The sequence below is a fragment of the Perissodus microlepis genome, chromosome 23 (genome assembly GCF_051167445.1).
Source record: "Perissodus microlepis isolate ML-2025 ecotype Zambia chromosome 23, ASM5116744v1, whole genome shotgun sequence".
NCBI lineage: Eukaryota > Metazoa > Chordata > Actinopteri > Cichliformes > Cichlidae > Perissodus > Perissodus microlepis.
The window spans coordinates 23,457,039-23,475,108 of NC_140482.1; the positions used below are offsets into that span (position 1 = coordinate 23,457,039).

At 44.3% G+C, this 18,070-nt stretch overlaps 1 protein-coding gene across 1 annotated transcript in view; it reads right to left on the minus strand.

Annotated features, from left to right (window-relative positions):
• The window catches only part of LOC146361485 (zinc finger protein GLI2-like), a 98,690-nt gene that overhangs the window by 66,307 nt on the left and 14,313 nt on the right, over positions 1 to 18,070 (minus strand). The window lies entirely within an intron of this gene.

Genomic DNA, 18,070 nt, shown 5'->3' on the forward strand with positions numbered 1-18,070 from the left:
ATAGGGTTGAATGAATGGTTGGAGGAAATAGAAGTTTGTGCTAGGGCACGTCATTTGTCTTTGGCTGATAAAGCATTTTTCCTTTTTGACCACCTGGAAGGGGAAGCACGTGAGGAGATCAAATATCGCTCTAGTGTAGAGAGGACTGATCCCGCTAAGATCATCACTATATTGCAAGAACTTTATGGCTGTTCAGACTCCTATGTAGCATTGCAGGAAGCTTTCTTCTCTAGAAAACAGCAGGAAGGTGAGACACTGCAAGAATTTTCCCTTGCCCTCTTGGGTCTTATGGAAAAAGTTAAATCGAGTGCCCCTAATGGCATGCCCAATGCTGATGTTTTACTAAGAGATCAATTTGTTGAACAGGTCTTGGACAGTACGTTGCGGCGGGAGTTAAAGAAGCTAGTAAGGAGGCAGCCAACCCTGACATTGCTAGAAATTAGAGGGGAAGCTATTAGGTGGGAACGTGAAGGGTTGCCTAGTGGCGTTAGACATAGAAGTAGTTCTGTCCCTTCTGTCTATGGCATTCAGTATGGGGTCCATAGCGGTCCTTCAGGAATAGCCCAGTCCACCCATCTGTCTGAGATGAGTGAGATGAAGGACTTGTTAAAGCGCCAGCAGGAGCAACTTAATCAGCTCACTCAGAGCATTGCTCGATTGCAGGGCCCCCATCGAATGTCTCGCTCAGGACAGAGCGATTCCATTATATGCAGGCGTTGTCAGCAACCTGGACATTTTGCTCGGGAATGTGATGGGGAACGTGTTCTTCGTTCCCGGCCTCCTTCTCGGGCCCCTCTGCATAATCGCAGGCACTCTCCTTTAAATACGGCCTCGGAAAACTAGCACCCTCCGTACTGCCGAGCCACAGTTCGGGTGGGGTGTCTATTGGCTCAAGGGTTGTTTCCAATGGTCCAGAGGCAGTCTCCAAATTAGTTTCATCCTGTCCACATATAGATGTGGACATGGGCGGTATAAAAGTACCTTGTTTGGTTGATACAGGGTCCATGGTGTCTACCATTACTGAAAGCTTTTTCCGCCAGCATTTTGAGTCCTGGGGTCAAGAACATCTCCAAGCTTGTCATTGGTTGCAGCTTAAAGGGGCTAATGGTTTGTCTATTCCCTATCTTGGCTATATAGAGCTAGGTGTAGAGCTCTTTGGTAAGTTTATTCCACAGTGTGGCGTGTTGATCGTTAATGATCCGCCAGGTGCAGGACCTTCTACGGTTCCAGGTGTATTGGGGATGAATGTGATTCGGAAGTGTTACCACGAGCTTTTTGGGCAACATGGTGAAGCATTGTTTAGTTTAGGCTCTGTCACAGAGGCCCCTAAACCCCTTGTGCATGCGCTGCAAAAGTGTCATGATGTTAGTACAAGAGCCCCACCGGATTTGTCTGGCCATGTGAGAGTGAGAGGTAAGCGAGCATGTTGCATTCCGGGTGGTGTAATGAAAATAGTGGCCGCCACCTGTTCTGAGCAATATTCAGGTGCCACCGTGTTATTTGAACCCAATGATGTTAATTTGCCTGCTGGACTCTTAGCGTCCCCTGCATTGGTTCGAGTGGTTAGAGGTACTGCATACATACCAGTTGTTAATGTAGGGACCACAGCGGTTTTGCTTCATCCCAGGACCATTATGGGGACCCTGGAGGATGTTCACGTTGTCAGTTTGCCTGCTGGTGTGACAGAAATACCCCATAACATAGCAACAATGGCATCTCACACTGCCACGCCTACTGTGCAGGATCAGATGGAAGGAATTGATTTGTCTAAACTGTCAGCCGAGGAACAGGGACAGGTGAGGTCTCTCCTTAAGAAATACAGCGCGGTCTTTTCTGCTCATGACACTGATTTGGGTTGCACTAACTTGATCTCCCATGACATTCCGCTCTTAGATGATATCCCCGTGCGGCAGCGTTATAGGCGCATCCCCCCTTCAGAGTATGAGGTTGTGAAAGAGCATATTAACCAGTTACTAGGGGCTAAGGTGATTAGAGAGAGTAGCAGCCCCTATGCTTCTCCCATTGTGCTCGTTAAGAAAAAGGATGGCAGCCCACGCATGTGTGTTGATTATCGGCAATTGAACAACAAGACAAGGAAAGATGCCTTCCCCCTGCCGCGCATTGAGGAATCCCTAGATGCGCTGACTGGTGCCCGTTGGTTTTCCACCATGGATTTAGCCAGTGGCTACAATCAGGTCCCAGTTATGGAAGAGGATAGGCCCAAGACTGCCTTCTGTACTCCTTTTGGCCTATTTGAGTGGAACCGAATGCCATTTGGGCTCTGTAATGCCCCTAGCACCTTCCAGAGACTAATGCAACGCCTTTTCGGTGATCAACAGTGCCAGTCTCTGCTTCTCTATCTTGATGACATTGTAATCTTCTCATCAACAGTACAGCAACATCTTGAGCGGCTGGATGTGGTGCTAGGTCGGCTTCTGCAGGAGGGTTTGAAAGCAAAGCTTGCCAAATGTGCCTTTTTCCAGCGGGAGGTTCGCTACTTGGGCCACGTCATCTCCGATCAGGGTGTCTCCACGGACCCTAGCAAGGTTGAAGTGGTGGCTAACTGGCAGCCTCCTAAGACTGTTTCAGAACTGCGGTCCTTTCTTGGGTTTGCCAGCTATTATCGCCGTTTTGTAGAGGGTTTTGCCAAGTTGGCGGCACCTCTGCATAGACTGGTGGCAGAGTGGGGAGGCAGAAAATCAAAGAAGAGGTCAGAGCATGGTGTAATGGAGAACTGGACTACAGAATGTGCTCAAAGTTTTGAGGCATTAAAGACTAAACTGACCACAGCACCAGTGCTGGCTTATGCAGATTTCTCTTTGCCTTTTATTTTAGAAGTGGATGCCAGTCATGGCGGCCTAGGAGCAGTGCTCTCCCAGGAGCAGGGAGGTAAGGTGAGGCCAATAGCCTATGCCAGTCGGGGTTTGAGGCCTACTGAGCGCAATATGCTAAATTATAGCTCAATGAAGCTGGAGTTTTTGGCACTTAAGTGGGCCATGACTGAGAAGTTTAGAGAGTACTTGTTGGGCCACAAGTGTATTGTTTACACTGACAACAATCCTCTTAGTCATTTGTCTTCTGCTAAACTTGGGGCTACTGAACAGCGCTGGGCAGCTCAGCTTGCTTCGTTTGACTTCGACTTAAAGTACAGGTCAGGAAGGAGTAATAAGAATGCAGACGCTTTATCTCGCCAGCATCCACCCGATCCTCAGGAAATTAAAGCCATGGTTCCTGGTACAGCCTTGCCTGAACCTCTTCAACAAGCCTTGCAGCTGGGACCAGCTGAGGTATCCCAAGCTGCCATTACAGTTTTGCCCCATCTCACTACTCCTGATCTTCATGCCCTCCAACAGGTCGATCCAGTGATAAAAGAGATCCTGGTGTTCTGGAGACGGAAGCAGCGACCTAGCTTCGAGGAGCGGCAGCAACTTGCCCCACCTGTTCTGGTGCTGCTACGACAATGGGATCGTCTGATTGAAAGGGATGGAGTTCTGTATCGTCAGGTTCATCGCCCTGACGGTGCCGAGGTGGTACTTCAGCTTTTGCTGCCTAGTGCACTAATGGAGCAGGTGCTGACTCATGTTCATCAGGAGCACGGCCATCAAGGTGTGGAAAGGACCCTAGCGCTTCTCCGCTCATGGTGCTACTGGCCAGGTATGTCTGCTGAGGTAGCTCGCTGGTGTCAGAGATGTGAACGTTGCCAAGTTGCAAAAGACACCCAACCAGCAGCTCAAAGTTTCATGGGACATTTGTTGGCTTCTCGACCAAATGAAATCTTGGCTATTGATTACACCCTGCTTGAACCTTCCCGGAATGGGCTGGAGAACGTCTTGGTAATGACTGATGTTTTCAGCAAGTATACATTGGCTGTCCCCACTCGTGACCAATGCGCTGCTACAGTGGCCCAGGTTCTCGTAACAGAGTGGTTCTCGAAGTTTGGTGTACCTGCGCGTATTCATTCTGATCAGGGTCGTAACTTTGAAAGCTCCCTGATCCAGCAGCTCTGCAAGTTTTATGGTATTGAGAAGTCCCATACTACTCCTTATCATCCGGCTGGAAATGGTCAGTGCGAACGCTTTAATAGGACTTTGCACAATTTGTTGCGGACCCTGCCAGTATCCAGGAAAAGGGACTGGAATGTATGTTTGCCCCAGTTACTCTATTGCTACAACACCACTCCCCATCAGGCTACTGGGGAAACTCCATTTTTATTGATGTTTGGGCAAGAACCCAGGTTGCCAGTGGACTTTCTGTTGGGCAGAGTACCAGATCCCATCAGTGGAGATGTGCACGAGTGGATTCAGGAGCATAAAGCTCGGCTACAGGTTGTACATGAAGGAGCCAAGGAACGACTGCAACTGGCTGCCGACCGCAGGAAGAGGCACCATGATAAAAAGGTGAAAGAGGCACCATTGAATGACGGGCAGTTGGTGTTCCTGCGTGATTTGAGTGGAAGAGGGAGATGTAAAATCCAAGATCGATGGAAACCAGCGGTATATAGGATCCTGAAGGCACCTAAAGGAGGTGGGGCAGTATATACCATTGCACCTGCAGATGATCCTAGCAGTGTGAAGCATGTTCATCGTACATTGTTGAAGGCTGTGGTAATAGCAGCTACACCATCAGAAGGGCCTGCTCCGAGCAGTAGTCCACATGGCCCAGAAATGCCATCCTCAGAACATGACTCATCAAGTGACAGTGACCTGCTATTCCTGAGTGTAGGAGCTCCTCAAGTAAATGTTTTACCATCTTATAGCCCAGTGGCAGTGATTCCAAGTAGCTCTGAGTTGTTGCTCTCACCAGAAGACCGGCTTTCCGCCGTTCCAGCCACTTGTACAGCGACCCCGAGGGCAGCACCAGTTCCATCTTGCTCTCTTCCTGTTCCCACAATGAGCTCTGATACAAGAAATATGGTGGTGCGAAGAACAACACGGTCCACGGCTGGCCAGCATTCAAACATCCATCATCTCCCAAGACCAACAGGGGAGGTGGCACCAGGGGCTGCAAACTCTATTTCTGAGCTTAGGGTGCATGTTGTCTCTGCATTTTTTAGGCCTTGGGATTAACCTGGGTGTCCTTGTAATCCATCGTCGGGGCGACGATGCAAAAAGGAGGGGTAGATTGTGGCAGGATGAATGTTATTCCTTGGTTCAGCCCACTTTCAGCCTGGCGCATTGGGGGGCGCTAGTATAAATAGTGGCCATTTGAGCATCCCTGTATCTCTTACCTATGATCTCCTTTTTGGTCACCTGACTTCCTTTGGTGTTGCAGAGATCATTCTGAAGCCTCCATCGCGGCTGGTAGGTGTTTACTCATTGTAGTGTGTACATTACCTTACTTGGTGGTAAACAGATATTGTTTTTAGGTCATAGCTGTAGAAGCCTCCTTTGAGCCACTCTGCTCATGTTTCATGACGCGCTCTACTCGGTACGTAATTCAATTTTGTTACGATCGCTGCCTTTTACTGTTCGTTTATAGTAATTATTTATTATGCTTTGCAGGAAGTGTGGGCCTTAGTTTTACGCAACGCCACGCTAACAGAAGTGCTGCTGCTTTGCTTTGCCTTGCTTTTACCGTCTGTCCCCGTTGTGAGGTTTCTTTTCCTGCTGCTGCCAGCTTTTTAAAGTGGACGTCGGTGTGGACAGCGGCCATATGCATGCCGGTTATGGGAATCGGCTGGCGTACATATTAATGGACCGGATGATTAACTTATAGTCGGGCAGACGGCAAGTTGGAGCAACACGGCGATTCCGTTTGCTCCAGATTTTAAAGTTTTATCCCAATTGTATGTTTTCTGTTGTTTTGATTTTTGTTACGCCACTGGTGGGAGGCCCTTTTTCTAGCTGCAGATCACCAGTGTGGTCCTGCAGTTGGGTTATCCCCCAGCGCTACATTAGTTTTGTTGTAATATATTAAAATTTTCTTTGTTCTTTTATTCAGATGCGGAGTGCCGACGTGGAGGAGACTAGGGTGCCTTGGTGGTGGGATCCTTGAGTGTACACACCTGCCTTGTTTAGTTTATTAGTGTGTGTGATTTTGTGTTGCACTTGTGTCTTGGTGTGTTTTCTTTTTTTTGGAGTTTGTGCGTGGCATCCCTGCCCCTCCACTGGTAAGCCTCAGCTCTGAATACCTTTTTAAGCATATTTGTACATGGATATTTATGATTGTGCTTTTATATGGTGTTTTAAATAATTTTTAATAAATTGTCAACTTGTTTTATCATTGAACCTCATCTCTGTACTGAGTATAACAAACCTAACTGCCTCCTTGGTGATTAGTGTTACTTCCAGTATTCTCTGGGTGAAACCTCGTGCTGCCACATGTGCATGGTGTTCATGGTGTTCATGTCAGGAGGATCCCAGCTTATGTGTTTCTGTGAGGTTTAATCAACTCAGATTTGTTCGCATTCACCTGATTGCACAGACTTTGCATGTGTTGAAAGTTATGGCAATGATGAGTCAGCAAGCCTATAGGTGCTACTGCTGCTCGTGCAGACTACTTTGCAACCCTCCTCCATCATTCCTGCTCTTTCCATGCAGTTTCTTGCTATAATCAGCATCATATTGACTGCAGATATACATAAAAATGTTTTATGACAACAGTGGTCCAAACCAAACTGATTTTGGTGGCTTATTTGTGAGAATTTTGACATTTCTGCACCTCCCAAACTCCAACCACGGAAGGCGACACATACATTTAGTCATAGCTCTTTCAGCTGAATGGTGACAAAGCGGCTGGTCCCCATGCAAGTGTCTGTGTGCTGAGCCCAGACAAACCTGGGACCTGCCCCCCAAACCTCTAAGGCCACCTCTCAGAGGGGGCGGAGAGCTCATTTGTAGTCTAGTAGATGGGGAAAGGAGGGACACCATAGAGGAGGAGGAGGTGGTGGTGGTGGTTGGGGAGTTTTGGCTTAATCCTCTAAAACATCCATACATCGCTCCCAAGCGCTCACTCCCCACAGTTGTAAATCTGCAGGAATGCAGCCTGTTGTTTTTGGATCCAGTGCAAGGAAAACCTCAGAGTCTCCAGACGTCGCCTGAAGCCTGTGGTTGTATTTTTCAGGGCCGAGAGAGCCTCAGTTACTTTGATCCTCAAGCCCAAAACGCCACTTTCTCAGCTCTGGTTGTGTTAATCTGGGTTTCTCTTTATCTACTGTTTTCTCTGTTAAAAGGAAACTAGACAGGAGATGTCTGATCATCTTTAAGGTGCCAGGAAATGGCCTAAAGAGGAGGTATGAGGCATTAAAAGTGCCAAAGTTTGGTGTGGACTTGCCAGATTCCCAGCAGATGTGAGGTGCCGTTCCTCCCGTGAATCTAGGCCATGTTTTTACAAGTTTCCTTAATGACTGCTCGCAAGTCTGAAAACAACTAACAAGGAAAAATAAGTGCCTGAAAGTAGAATTTCTTTTTTTCTATCCAGCAATCTGTACCCGCCTATAAATAGATGAAATTTGGAAAAAAAAAAAATTCTGCTTTTACTTCAGTTCGTCTAATCTCGAGGCTCCTCGGACCAGCTGGTCCCCAGAGGGAAACTTCAGATAAAATGGTACGAGGGCATCTTGGAAAGTCATCAAGCTAAATGTTTACAAAGAGCCGCAGAAATGTGTGTGTGTGTGTGTGTAGGAAGCCCATTAGCCTCAATGATTGTATATGCAGCGGGTTCACATGTGGAAATGCAGAGAGCCACTGTGATTACTGGAAACTGTACTGCACTGAGGGGCCGTGCTCAGGGAACACATAGAGCCAGATTTGAGGCTTAAAAAGCACGTCTTTTGACACAAATCTGGGAAAACTCTAGAAATGTTTCACAGCTGATCAGCAAACACTCCTGTAAACACAATAAGTAAACACTCCTGAGTGTCAGAGCAGACACATTCAGGCTTAATCTGAGCTCAGCCCAGCAGGTAACCATACATTCGAGGCTCTTGGCTCCTTAAAACACATTCTTTGGTGTTGTGTTGGTCATTTATTCATCTTTTCTTGTGGATTTTCTTTTTGATCTAGTGTTGCTTTTATTCTTATTAGTAACACGCCAAGTTTTAATTGAACTGTCTCTTCCATTTGTCTCAATTTAACTTGAAATTTGTCCAATATGTGTCTAATGTTTATCTCTCTGTATTCCCTGTCACAGCATGTTGCTTTAAAGCTGTGGTATAGACATATTAGTTCACATAAAGCTCTGGAAAACGATGTGTGGTGACACGGCTGTGACCCAAAGATCCAGAAACACCTGTAATCTGCCCACAATGACTGTGATTGGTCTGTTCGGTTCCAACACTTCCTTATGTGCATTTCCAGCTACTGGTTCTTCTACTTTTAGTTGGCAAGTGCAAGGTTGCTGGTTCAATTCCAGTCAGAGACACAACTCCCCTTTGGGTTACATCAGAAGGCCATCTACCTGCTAGAAGGAGCTTCTTCATTGGTTCTTCTGTTACGTTTCAGGTCGGCTTGAAGAGAGAAACTCTGCCACCAAAGAGTGTTTAGGTGGAGTAACTGCAGAGCAGTGCAGGCGCACCACCCAAGAAATCCCAAATCATATTCTCCATAAAGATTCAATGTGGAAGTATAAAGTACACTTTAGGTGTAGCAGCCAAATCTGGGCAGCAGAAAGCTGCAGATGTGGCTCACATCTGTACAAAACATTTACTGTTTTTGACCTTTTTAAAAGGCCACAAACCAGCGCTGCTGCGTCAGGTCATTATGCCTACAGTGACATGATAAAGTAAATTGTACTTATATGGTGTGTGTGTTTCTTTTATCTATTTGAGTACTCAAACTGCTTTTTTATTGCAAGCCTCATTCACACAAGCACCTTTAATGTAACATTCACACTGATGGATGCATCGGGGGCGACTCCTGGTTCAGTATAGTGTCCAAGAATATTTCAACATGTGGACAGGAGGAGCTGGGAGATTTGATCAAGTCACCTTCTTCTTATTAGACGACCCGCACTAAAACCTAGATCACAGGTCCTTCAGAGAGTGGATAGTGATGTCAGCATGTACAATAGTGCCAGTGCAGTCGTGCCAGCGGTGTACAGTTCACTCAAAAATCAAATATAGATATTTATTCTTTTCCTAATTGGAGAAGCTTGAGCACCATTTAGTTCCATTATATTCAAGTAAAGGCACACATCTCTATCGCTCACACACAAGTCTAGATCAGGGGTCTCAAACTCATTTTACTTCCTATCTAAACTGATCTCAAGTGGCTAAAGAGTTAACTTTTAGCATAATAACCTCTATGAAAACATTCAGTGATTCCAAGAAGAGCAGAGAAGATTATTTATTATTATAATTTTAACACTGTGTAAATCCATCCAGTGGGCTGAACTGGGCCCTCAAGCAGGCCGGTTGTAGCCCCTGTGCCAGATGTTTGGCATCCCTGATCTGGATGGATAAAGAGCACTCAGAGGACCTGAAGGAAAAAACGTTTTTGTAAATAAGTTTGATTTTAAGGGTCACTTTATGATGAAACACTAACAATGAGCTTAGCATGAGCGCTCAGTGTCAGCTCTGCTCATCTGTGCAGGAATCCAGATCTGATGTCAGGGGGCTCTTTTTCTGGCCTCCCCAGGCTGGGCCTCATTTAGACAGAGGCAGAGAAGGAGAAAAGAACTGCCCCCTATTCTTCTTCTTCTTTTGCCTCCTCCTCGCCGTCTTCTCCTCCTACTTCTTCTTCTTCTTCTCAGGAAGATTAGTGGCCGTCCTTTTGGAGTAGGAAGTGGACGCTGAGTTTTTTTTCCCTGTCACATTTTTCTCTGCCAGCGGGCCTGACCCCCTGAGCGCTCCCTGTGCAGCTCGCTCGCCCGCGGCGGGGCCCCGCGCATCCAGCCACCATCAATTACTCACTGTCCACCCGGCCCGATAAAGAGATCTGTCCTTATCACAAACCCGGCTCGCTTAAAATACTATTTACACAGCCCAGCCACGTCGCCATTCATCTAACGGAGGGAGCTCGGCGTGATCCCATTGTTTCTGCCCAACTCCAGTTTGACTCTGTGAGACCCGAGGCAGATGTTTGTATTTGTTAAGCACCTCAAAGGAGGCCGGTTGCTGTCACGGCCAATCAGAGGATTAGTTTAAATCCCTAAAAAAACACACCACTTTAGTGAGGGCAAAGAAAAAGTGGCAACTAGTCCCACATTAGTATTGTTTAAAAAAAAAAAAGAAGCAATTTTGGTGTTTTAAATCTTAACATTTCTTTATTTTGGCTAAAAACCCAGAAATAACCACCTGCATCGATGTAAAACAAAGAAACATTTATCATTTTTAGCAAATTTAAATACATTTCTAGCTAAAAACTGGTTAACTGATCATTTTTCCTGACAGGCTTCCAGAATATATGTGCTCAGGAATGCTACAGCCTATTTAGGTGTGCTGCCCCCTCAACATCCCCCCCACACACACACACACACCCAGCCTGCCCCGGGGCAGCCGAGGAGGTGCTAAGTACTTAGGCTCCTTCCCGGAGGACCAGCAGGGCTCAGTAGATAGACCTGGGAGGGATCGGATGGGGTGGGAGGCGGTGGGCGCCGACCGCGGCACATCAATCTCCCTCCCGAATGACAAACTCACTCTCTGTAAGATGTATGTCAGGAGCCGCCGAAACCAGTTAATCAAATCATTAGCGGCACCCAGTAGCTTCCTCTGGCCTAGTTTAGCGACACAGACTGAGAGGAAGCGGCGAGCTCCGGCTGAACGCTGCGAGAACAGAGAGAAATCTGCAGCCGATGAAGGATTTAAAGGTCACATGGTTTTCACGTGTAATAACTCTGGTTTCAGATCAGCTCCGGGGCCAGATAAGAATAAACTAATAAATAAGTACACAACCACCGGGATGCGGCCTCCATTTTTCTCAGAGCATGTAAAAGGATTTCATACCCACGCTTGCTTTAAAAATGCTCAGGTTCACTGACCAATCCCGACCCTGGAAACAGCAGGAGAGGAGACTGATGTTAGATCGAAACAGCCCTGGAAGAATACTCTAAATACACCAGGAGGAAAAACTGCATTTCCCAAGAATGAACTTTGAAGTCAATGCAGGAAAAAGTGGCTTGAAGTGATGGATGATGTGGTATCACTGAAATCCTAAGAAGCACCACTAAAAGGACCTAGTGGTAAGATTGAATTAGGTGAGCATAACATCCAGAAAAACTCATCTCAATGGCACGTCCAGCCACTGGAACTGCAGATTTACAAATACTGTACTGCGAGGAGCATAAATACTGTCTGTATCGGTATAATGACAGCTCATATGTCTAGGTTTTTCACATGATGTCAGGCTCACATTCCTCAAGAGTTGTCAGCTACTTCCATTCAAACAACGGTTGCAGCTGTATGCTAGCGACCAAAGCAAACACAAGGAGGTTCTTTTTGGTAGGGCTGTTCGATATAACGATATATATCGGATGACGATATAAAAACGTCGATCGTTTCATTTTACGCTATCATTTGTTTCGTGGTGTCGCAAAATAAACTGTTTACGGCAATATTTTTTCATCGTTTTGATGGTCACTGTAGTGGCTATATTAATTTCTTAAAGTTCTCTCTTTCTCTTATATTTAATATAACCACACTAAGGACGGACAAGCGCCTGTTTTTATGCGTTGTGGTTAGCAACAACGACGGTAACACCATTGCGTGTCCGCTTGTTTATGTTCCACATAAACCTTTCACAATAAAGCTCAAGAACCTGTTGAGACTTTTCAAAATAAACTGAATCACGTGAAAGAGCAGATTATTTACGGATGAGAAGTAAAAAAGAGCCGCCAGGTGCTAAAAAATAAACCTTAGACTCAAATGTTAGAACAGACTTTTCCCCGCAGCACGCCGTGTAATAAATACTCACAAAGAAAACGGCAGCCGTTACAACTTATGTCTAAAAATGTATAGTTTCATGCATCGGTTAAAACACTCGACTCCAGCTACATGACGCGCAGCTGGAAACACTTCCCGGAAGTCGAGCTGCCCGAGATTCACAGAATTTACAGAAAATGTTACATTTTTGTGATTTATATCGTTATCGGGACGAAACAATTCTTATATCGGGATATGAGATTTTGGTCATATCGCACAGCCCTACTGAGTGGTCTGTAGGCCACTCTTGTTTACAAGGAAAAACCTGTCCTATGGGCATGTTCTTGGAAGCCATTGTGTACCTACTTTTTAAATTCTTCATAACGTATTTCGTGGTGACGTACGGTTACATGCGGTTACGTGCGGTCATGTGCGTTTTGTGGCACAAGAAAGAAATGCAAATGGGGAACATCAGCAAGGCCGCAAGGCAGAAAGGCTTCTGACCAAATAATCTAAGTACTGACATGTGACACCGTTGCTAATACGGCTGCACTGGCTCCCCATTGAATTCAGAGTCCATTTTAAGATTCTGGTTCTGCCTTTTAGAGCTCTTCATGGACAAGCACCAGCTTACATTTTTGAACTTCTACAGCCCTATGTCCCTAGCAGGTCCCTGAGGTCATGTGATCAGGGCCTACGGCATATCAGGCTGAGAACTAAGGGAGACAGACCTTTTGCCACCGTGGCCCCCAGACTGTGGAACTCTCTACCTCTGGGCTTAAGATCTGTGGACTCAGTAGTGTCTTGTAAAAAACAACTAAAAACTCATTTTTTTTAGAATTGCATTTGGTTAACTTTATATCTGTTTCTGTTTTATGCCTTGTATTTCTGTGTGAAGCACTTTGTGATCTTTTGTCTTCAAAGGTGCTATATAAATAAAATTTTACTTTACTTTACTTTGCATAACAGTCGCTGTATACGTGAGGACGTTCATGCAAAGTTTGATTTAAATTGGTTTAGACTCGTTAAGGAAGCGAGCTAATTTTAGCTAGAAATTTTACCTAAAAATCTGAACTGATTGCAGCAGCTAGCTAGCTTGCTAAGCTGCTGCAATCTACCCAAATTTGCTATGGCGCCACATCAGCATTAGTATTTTGCTCTTATGTGGAGTCTTATCATGCTGGGAGACAGTTGTTTGGTGGCGTTAGTGATTAGTAGTCTGCATTCTAAGCTATTTTTAGCTAGTATTGCTAACAGTTTTTGAATACCCTAAAGGCATAAAGGTGTTAAAAACAATTACAAAATGCACAGAAGATTATGTATTACGCATAACACTCCTTTTAATTTTAAATGGAGTGTTATTAATGTAGTTAACAAGGTAGGCACTGCTTGGCTCCTTTGATCCTAATGGAGGTTTTCCAGTTTATATTCACAAACTGGCCAGACTGGATGACTTTCAGGTAGTATGGGAGCCTTTATGGATCAAGTGTGCCTTTAATGTGTTTCCTCGACTACCTGAAAAAAGGCAATAACTCTAAATTTAACAAAATCACATTTCAGCTCAGCCTTCATAAAATGTCTCTGAACATATATGTATATAAACAGGCGGGGGGGATTTTACTCCTAATCCGGGGCGACTTTAATCCTCCGAGGCCCGCGTCTACAAACTGACACATACATCAATAAAAGCTTGGTGGCTTCTTTGTCATTTTCGCACATTTCTTAGTAATATTTCCCCCTCTAAATACCTCCAGTTATGAGAATGGGCCTGAAATCATAGAGGTCCCAGAGTTGGCGTAAATCTGTGTGCCGTGGCCCGGCCTGTATGAGCAGACAGATGCGTGCTGTCAAAGGAAATACAAGCACTCATTTGAATCTATTAACTGGGCAGCAGAGCCTCGGGCTCGGCCAGGCGAGGAGAGGGGAGTTCAGATTTTTTTAAAATTATTTAAAACCCCGCTGCTGGGGCCGAGTGTTGGTAAATGACAGCAAACTTTGGTCCAGGAGCCGCCATGCCAGAGTTTTATTTTATGTTTCACTCTAAAAAAAAAATCTCCTGAAGGGGAAGGCGAGGGGGTAGGGCGGATCATCAAATGGAGCAGATAGGAGCGTCTGGAGCACCTGGGTCCATCCTAATTGACTCGGAGCGTGGCGTCCCCACTTTTTAAACAAAGTGACTCTCACTTGAGCTTCATTATATGCGCACCCCATTTCCATAGGCCTCTGGGAACGGGACCCGGGCCGCTCACGTAAAATAAATGACCGCTCCATGATAAATGGTTCTATTAGCAATCCAGATTGTTAAACTGTGATATAACAGATCGGAGAGGGAGCGCGGGGGCCCATTCATTTTCCTCCCTTCTGCACCCGTACGCGGCTGTAAATAGCTTGTTTTTATGTGTAAATAACATATTAAAACTCGGCATTAGCCATGTCCTTTGATAGAGAGGAAATTGTTCTAAATAAATAACGCGGGACGGGAATATAAAGCAGGGCGGGCTGTTATGGAGCTGAGGCTCAGAGGTGGGCATGACTTAGGTGACAGGAATGCTGCAGACAGCAGTAAAGCATACGCTGCCAATAAAAGATGCCGAACAGCAGCCATATATCCTCCACTTTTCCCAGCTTTGTTTGGAAATACGCTCTCAGGTTCAAGGACCTCGGCTCATCTGCCTCCCTCTCATGCTGCATATTGACTTATCAGGAGCTGGCAACAGGAATAATAATGCATATTACCACGATAAGTAATTGCTCTGTCCCGACGCAGTGGCAGACGGTTGTGGTTTTTAGCACCGAGGCTGGATATCTGATTGGTGGAGACGGGCAGCGGGCTGGAGAATCGAAGCTTCTTGTTTATTTAAGATTAAAACACGAGGCTGATAGGGAGGAAGAGTTATGGAGAGACGTTTTATTTTAGGTAGGAAGAAGATTAAAAATGGCTACATATAAATATACAACAGTGCAGGCTTATTAAAGTTCAGCTGAAGCTGTGTTGAGGGTCAGAGGAGTTCATGCAAAGCGGGCTTATTCTGGATGAAAAATGGAGCTTCTCTTTCATTTTTCTGCAGCAAACTGCAGCTGTACCAGTAATCTTTCTCAAAGACTCAAAGTCAATCGATTTTCTCTATTTAAGACTTTAATCTGACAGATCTTTGAACAAAAAATAATAATAATCAAAAGACACTTTAGAGCAGGGATGTCAAATACACCTAGGGTCTAATCTGGCCCAGTGGGTGGCTCTAAAAAATTAAAAATGCAAAGAAATAGGACATAAATTTAGCTTTTCTCATTAACAATGAATTATCTTGAGTTTTACAGCTTTCTTAAGACCCCATTGCTTTGAGCACCAGTGTTGATGTCATCACACAGCCACATCCATTTATACTTGCAGTTACCATTCTGTTGTACATTTACAATGACAATAATGAGCAAGTCTACTCGATTCTATTCTATTCTATTCTATTCTATTCTATTCTATTCTATTCTATTCTTATGGTGCTTTTGTGGCAACAGCAACATGCTGGAGGTGACTAAAATCAAATTGGAGCTTGCACCAGTAGATGTGATGTCGTTTTTGTTGTAAATGTCAACAAAATAATAATGACCTCAGTCACACAGGCCTAGAGATCAATTCGCAACTATCTGGCAACCACTGGTCATGAGGGAAAAATGTTTTTTTCCTGAATTGGTTGGTGAGAGGTTGCTAGCAGTCACATACTGAAATTGATTCCAAAGAGGGATACGGTGCGGCACTATTTGCTTCTGTCGGTAGTAGATTGCTACGGTTGCTATAGTTTGCACAGAAGATGTCAACTTGTCTAGAAACATTTGCCAACTGGTCTCTGAGTTGTAATGAAACTGAAAAGTGGAACACAAAACGTTCCACTTGTTAAGTTTGCAAACTACAGGCTGGCACAGCATCCGCGATAGCAACTGCAAAGAGGTTTCTGGTGCAGCAACTATTCACCTTTCCTCTTACGACTGATGGTTGACGCCAACCGCTTCAAGTGGTGATTTTTGTGATTGGTAAAAGCTCCTAGTTGTTGTTTTTTTTTTTCACTTTAGATGAATCGCCATGTATTAGAAATGTCCTGTTTTTATACTCACAGTCCACAGTTAAAATCTGGACATATTGGAATTATAGATTATCATTGTAGTTTTATTTATGGGATAATGAACTGCCAACTAAGCTAGGTACTGTTAGCTGGGAACTCGCTGAGAACTGCAGTCTTTCATCAAATATGCTTAAAAAAAGCCGTAATGTCACAGTGGCTATGTTCATGTTTTTACTTTCAGTTTCTGGGTCTGACATGCAGTACGATCCCCAGTCTCCTGGGTGAAAGTCCAAGAGTACGTTTCCTTAAGTGCCCAGATGCCTACCCTACATGTTGAAAGAATAGGCTAAGGGTATACCCAGTGTGCAAAAATGTGTGTCCAAGTGTTGGCCATAAGAAGAAAGCGTGTGGTTTTATTAAAATATTAAAAAAGTCCACGTCCAGAAATGGAGCGCCATTCACTTGAACCCAACATGTAGTCTCATATGAGCAATTAAAGCTGTATTTCTTCATCATTGTGGCAGGCCACCAAGTTCTCCATTAATAAAGAGAAGAAATGTCACCAAATCACTGGCTGTATTTACATTTCAAACGCGGCCCACTCTGCATCCACGTCAGAGCTGCTCCACCAGGCCTTTTTTTTCATCCCTTTTATACACTGGCGGTAAGAACAAGGTCTTTTAACCTCATTATCGAGAGCTTTCATCACACGTTCACTGACATCTTTAAAACATGCATCTCTTTCTGCCTCTCATGTCACTTCGCGAGACATTCATCATGAAAATACCTCAGCAGGTGGTTCATGTAGTTTAAATGTGGCTCAGCTGAAGGTACTCACACAATTTCATCTTCTTCTTTTCCTTATTTTCTGTCATTATTACAACGTTGGATTAAACATCACTGAAGCTTCAGAAAAGCAGATACATGTATCTGGCAGGAGTGAGGAGGTGAGAGTAGAGACCCCCCAATTCGAAAAGCCAAAAGATGATTTACAATTTCATATCTAAACCTGTAGTTATACTAACTCATTCAATCTGTTTTATACAGTCTGGGTAAAATGTCTCACGGTTCTATGGCCAGTGAAACCGAGATTTGAGGTAATAATTGAGCGTCTCTGCAAATCTCAGTTACTTTAAGCTCTAAAATAAAGTTAGCAAAGTGGAACTGCAACAAGGCTGAATAATTTTATATAAATATAATTAAAATGAAAATATTGATTGATTTTATGCATTAATGTGAAAACAACCCCCCCCCCAAAAAAAACAAAAAACAAAAAACAAAAACAAAAACAAAAACAAAAAACAAAAACAAAAAACAAAAACAAAAACACCAATCTGGCTAGTAAAAATGTCCAGCTATCACCTCATCCTAACTCACTCATCTTTGCTCATCCAGTCCTCCTGCAGAGACCTGTACACATTAATACAGACTGAGCATAGACTGTGGTTTATGAGTTATTAGCAGATCCACATTATATTATATGACAAAAGTGAAGTGCAGTGATCCTGCTTTCATCCAACAGGGTGTGACTGCAAACAGAAGTCTCATTATTAGACGTCTATAGGAACGTGAGCCTACTTCTCACATTAATAAATATTTAGTAAATATTTTCCGGATGTCACTCAGGACCTAATAGTCACTCAGACAGGAGCAACTCGAGGTTCAGTATTTTGCCCAAAGATACTTTAACACGCACAGAGAAGTTGGGGATCGAACCACCATCCTTCAAAATACGATTACCGGACAGCCTCCACTACCTCTTGACCCCATCCAGTTTTAGGTTGTGTTGTGTTAAAATATAAGACGTACGAAATAAGTAATACAATACAAACACAACAATTAACTTACTGTCGAGTTTCCTGATAGAAAAAACTTGCACAAAAGGTTTTGTGCTTAGTTTTAGTTTGTAGTTTAACCCGCATTCACTGCAATAATGTTGGCGTGACCAAGGCTTTCAGTTTGACCTCGGATTTGTGGTTTAAACTGGTTTAACTAATCATTATTATTAATTTCATCAAATTATCCCTGATAATCACATGAGTACAAATAAAGCCCATTTTCTGAATGGGCTTTATCAAGTCCATATAGTTGCAAAAACACTGTGAAAGGTAAGGCACAGGCAGGTTAAACACTTGCTGGATTCTTCATTGAATTATTAAAGATTAACTGTTGGAAAATGATAGGAAACCAACTCCATTTCCTCTACGTCTCTATTCAA